A 6,000-nucleotide genomic window follows, 5' to 3' on the forward strand; every position below is an offset into this window, starting at 1 on the left:
TTTAATTTACTTCTAAAATTATTTGTTTATTTCACTAAGGACTCGAACTCTTAATTTCATAAAAAAAGAAAAAAAAAAAAAAAAAAACTCACCGTATCATTAGGTGATACTGATTGCTTCATGGTAAATAAAAACATGTTATGTTTCGTTATTTTTGTTAGGCTCAGAACAAATTATGTTTTGTAATACCTTTAAAATGTTTAATATTTTGTGTTCTTATTTTAGTAGTAAAAAACAAAGAATTCATAAATATTGGCATCGCCATGATGTAAGATGGTTTTAGGTTGTTTGTGATTGTATACGGCCTAAAAATGGGATTTCTTATTTTTTGGATCTTCCGACAATTTTCTTTTATGTTTTATTTTAGATAATTGGTTAAGAAAATCTTATCATATTCAACTTTCTTGATTAATAATATATATTTAGGTAAAAATAATTTTTTACTATGATGTATTCACATGTGAATAAATAATAATTATTTTTCAAAAAATTAGAAAAAAGAAACCCTTGTTTTTAGGGCCCTAGGATTTCTGAACGGATGAAAAACACATTACATCATGGCAAACCTATGAATTTGAAAATTTCGTCAAAATTCTATGTAACGTTCGAGATTTATAAGGTATTATATATATATATATATATATATATATATATATATATATATATATATATATATATATATAAGGTTAATAAATTGATTTGGCTTGGGTTTGGACCATTGGGCCTTATGTTTCGGCTTAAGAGTGCGTATGCGGGGCATACCACTCTAAGTGCGCGTTGCGTACTCACAGGTGATGGATGCTGATGATGAGTTTTATACAAAAGAACAATCTTATGTGCTCGTGCAAAACCCTAAAGATTGGATCTAGGTTTCTCTATTGTTCACGCAATTCATCCAAGACTTGAATACCCTATTCTAGCATACATAGAAATTGAAATCTATAACAAAACAAGTTTAGATGATACCTTTCAATAGTTGCAAGAATCCTTGATCTTTAAGAAGCTTAATGTCACAAGTGTAACACCTCTAATGGCTCACAAACACCACAAGCAAGAGGATGATCTAGAAGAGAGAAGGAGAGAGACTAATTTTCGGCTATAGTAACTCTAGGGTTCTTAGTGTAGCCGAAACTGAAGCTGTGGGGTCCTTTATATAGCTGAGCTGATAGGGCTTCGGTTAAAACCCTAATTTGATGACTTAGGCCCTAAGCAACTTGAGAACCTTCTGGAATAAGGCCTCCTTGGACGAAATTAGAGTGGGCTTCCACTCTTAATTTCATCCCTCTTATATCCAAGAGAGTTCACAGCCCAAAACCAACTATCACACAATTGACAATTTCAGTCCCCTTTATTTAATTAATCTCTTTTAACCACAAAATTAATTCTTAATTAATTCTTGACTAATACTAATTAAACTATATGATTTCTCATTTGATATATTATTCATATAATATATTAATAAACCATAATAACCTCTTTCTCTCTCTCCATAAATCTGATGGGTTTTAGACATAAGAACTTTCCTATGTACACATACAAACCCTAAAGCTTGGATCTAGGTTTCTCTAATTGAACATGCAATATATCCAAGACTTTCATGGCTAGATCTAATGTAAACTAACAATAAGACATATGAAAAACAGATCTAGAATAATACCTTGAGCTACTTGCTTGAAACCTTCTTCTTCTTGGAGCTTAGAGCCACAATTGTCACTCCTCTAATGACTTACAGACACCAACTAGCAAGAAGGTGATTTAAGAGAGGTAAGGAAAAGGGAAATCGGCTCTAGGGTTACTCCAATAACAAGGTTGGCCGATTTCCACAACCCAAGGGTCTATTTATACTGTGAGCTCCTAGGGTTTCACCCTAAAACCCTAATTGGATAACTTAGCCTCAAAGCAATCCAACATCCCTTCTTGATAAGGCCTTGGACGATTTCTAGGTGATCCATATCCCTAAAATCGTCCACCCCATATCCATAAGGATTCCTAGCTCAAAATACAACTATCACACATTTGACAGTTTATGCCCCTTTATTCAGTTAATCTCTTTAAGTCACTGTAAGTCCCTAATCTGCCCGTGTATCAATCAGATTCGTTTGATGGTGCGGAATCCCAATCAAACGGATGATGTCAGATCAAATAGAAGAGAAGGAGAAGAAGAATAATATGAATCTTTGTATGTATTGATATAAATGAAAGTTCCAGATACAAAAGATTCACACACATACGCTCCTTGTTCTCTCTAGCCGTTAACTCCTTCTAGTTCATCAATCTATTCCTCACACCCTAATACCTATATTTATACTAGGGGAACATGGGCCGGAAACAAATGGGCCGTAAATGAGTTTACGGTCGTAAGGTGTTTACGGCCGTAAACTCAGCCGTAAACTAGACCATAAATTCATAAATATTACAGAAAAATACAATTGCCCAGAAAAGTAAAGTATAAACCATATTTTGACCCAAAAATCTCCCCCTTGGTTTATATCTTTCTTTTCTTAATTGACCCAACAAGCTCCCCCTAAAAAGTAGCTGGCTCTTCTTGTTGATCTTCATTGGGAGCTTTGGCTTCAGCTTTAATCTTCGATGACTTCACGACTTCAAGATGAACTTGATGAATCTTCAATGAATGACTTCATCTTGAGCACTTGAGCTTTTCTGCAAAATTTGACATTGAACGCCCATTGGGTGAGGAGGCTTCTTGTACTGATTCTTGAAAGATGACGCATTCAGCTTGAGAATCTTCAGAGAGAACATCAGAGAGAACTGAACTTCTAGATCACTTCAGCAGGTACAAAGATAGCATCAGACTGATTGAGGAGGCTTCAATGCAATCCGTCATATAATCTTCAATTTCTGCTTCACCTTGCTTCTAGGGTTGAAGGATCGAATGTCGAAAGAATAATCTTCATTTCTTGCTCCTTCGAATGCGAATTCTTCGATGCTCACGGACGAGGCTTTGGCTCAGAAATCTTCAACACAAACTCCATGAGTTTTCATCTTCACCTGAAATAACTTTTCAAGACAAAACAAAACTAAAAGAAAACTTAGCACACAAATTAAAAACAGAAACAAAAATATTTTTGGATTTTTTTTTAAAATTTTTCTGAACAATAAATAAAACAAAAATTACACTATTTTTGTATTTTAATTTTTTTGATTTTTCTTTGATTTTTGAATTTTTTTGATTTTCATTATTTTTAATTTTTATTTCTCCCCTAATATTTAAATTAGAAGAAACTATGACAAATTTAACAAGAATAAAAATGATATCTAACTTTAAGAGTTATTTGGGATCAAAGTTTTTAGACAACCTTTATCCACCCTTCAGTACCTTTCATATTCACATCTTTGTCTGGTCGATCGTCGGTATTGTTGTCCACTTAAACACGAAAAATTGTGACAAATTTAGGACATACTATTTGTTACAAGACAAGGTGAACTTAAGTTCCTAAAAATTATATCTGATCTTAATTCCTTAGATACTATATCTTAAGGACCATTCATCTGACGACGACCAGGGATATTGCTGTCCACCTAAATTGAGCAGCGAGATCTATAGACAATCTGTATGTATTCAATTTTAAGTGTACTAGAACGTGTTTCCCGCTTCCTGATATGCCCCAGCCATCAAGAACTTCCAGAGTACTCCTTACACCGGGTGAGCAGACAACCATTCAGAGAGAGAAGAGATTCAGAATTCTATTGCTAACTACTTCAGAGGGGTTGAGAAGAAAAAGATTGCATATGCTGTGTACCAGGTCGGATTAGAAGTCGCACAAAGGAGACAACATATGGCTAACAGATAAGAAGTATTTCACACACACACACACACACACACACACACATATATATATATATATATATATATAGCCTGCAGAGAAATAGAGTTGCATATGTTGTGTACCAGGTCGGATTGGAGGTCACGCAAAGGAGACAATATATGACTAACAGACGGAAAGAAAGAAAATGATATTCTACAGACCTAATTTATCAGAATTTACCAGTCACCCTATCCAACCGGAATTAAGGACAGAATCCGCACATCGAGGAAAAGTTAAACCACGGTTCCAAGTACGGGTTCATTTAATGTGACGAGTAGATTCCCATATATATCTCCATGATCAACCTATCCGAGCGTCGTATTGTCAGGCTGAATGGATCTAACTAGGTCAAGATTTGTCAAGTCTATAAATTTCCTAAGTTCAGCTCTGCCTAGTCATGTCCATTTAAAATTTTTCGTGCCTACCGACGCATCAAACCAGAGCATAGACCCTTCAACTTTGGGTACGTTACGCAGACTCAGATTGGCTGTTATCACTTTATAATATCACTTCCCAAAACATCTCCCTCAAGCACATTTCATAACCAACATATTTTTTATTTTATTATTTTTTTTATTTTCTAATGTTTTTGGATTTTTTAAATTTTCTAATTTCTATTTTGTTTTTTTTTTATTTCTCCCCTTAAATTTGTGCATATGAGAGAAACGAAAATAAATGCGCAAATTTAAACTATCCTAAAACAAAAATTAGTCTTTAGAGCGAATCAGCTTAAGAAAAACTCAGGAGTATAGAGAAGAAAATGCAAACCGTAATTCACCGATTGAATCTGCATTCTGAAGGTCTGAGAATAGCAAGCATAATCTCAGAACAGATTCGAAAATTCTTCATGTCATTAAGAACTAACCCCTTTTGTGATCTCTTCCTTTCTTCCTTTCCAGCAAAGGACGCATACTCTCAAATAATGTTCTGAGTGTTGTACAGTTGAGAGTTGTCTCCTATCATGTGCCTGGAACAGCCACTACCAACAAACCAAAGTCTGATGATATGCCTCCATAGCTGCTCTGACATAGAGCGGGATTAGTTGGTCTTTGGAACCCAATCCATTTTGAAACTGGGTCGACCTTTGTCATCAACACACAATACTTTCTCCCATGACATATCCTGCTTATCACAAACAGAAGACAATGAAATATTAAAGTCATTAGAAGATTTGGGAGTTTTCACCTTTGGTACCCATCTATATTCGGGTTTAACCCATTTCTTGTTCGATCCGATGGGTGCCTCGGCACTTGCTTTGGAACTTGAAGCCGATCTTCTAGATGACTTTGACCTGACTGGTCTTGGCTTCACAGGAGCACCTCTTGAGCTAGACTTCTGGGCCAACATTCCCTTCTTGCCCTTGGGATTTTGATTCTTGTCCTTTGAGGTTTGATTCTTGGCCTTGGGAGTTGAATTCTTGGTCTTCATGGCATTCCAGTCGGCATTGTCTGAACGTGACCTTGAGGGGTTTCTTTTGAAGTGTCTCCTTCTTGGCGCGTTCTGTCAGCCTTGTGCGTAGTAAGGAACGTATGCGCGATTTGGACAATTTCGGGCAATGTGACCAGGTGTTCCACAGTGAAAACAAGTCTTTTTCTTCACTGGGAAATTGTTTCTTCCTGCCCCTGGTGGCGTATCCTTGCCTTGTCTCTTATTTTTCCCACACACATAGTTGCAACAGACACTTTGTTTAGCTTGAAATGGTGGCCTGTGTTTACCAACGGCAGGTTGATTAGAAGCAACATATTTAGAGTTCAAGGGGTCGTTTGTTTGTTCAAAATAACTCTCCTTGTTCTCACCCTCTGTTACTTTGCCTGCACAAGAAGTAGCAACATTAGTATCTTCAATATTAATAACTCTTCCTGACACAAATCCAGCTCGTTTGCCATATCGAAGATGTGGCTCCCTGTCAGTTTCGTCCTGTGTCATAGGGATGGATGTGTAGTTATGATTATAAGGAGGAGGTACACTATCATACCCTAGACCCTTGTTTTGATTTTCTTTGAATTTTAATTGGGTTTCATATAAGGACTCGACTGTCTGACTTGACGCAGTATAATTTTTGAAACTGACATCAATTTTTCCACATTTAATTTTTAAAGCGTCAAGTTCTTCAGTTACAGCAGCAAGTTGTCTCTTAACATAATCATAATTTTCACACTTGTTGCTATACTCT

Source organism: Lactuca serriola, chromosome 8, assembly GCF_051521515.1.
Source record: "Lactuca serriola cultivar US96UC23 chromosome 8, Lser_US96UC23_V15, whole genome shotgun sequence".
NCBI lineage: Eukaryota > Viridiplantae > Streptophyta > Magnoliopsida > Asterales > Asteraceae > Lactuca > Lactuca serriola.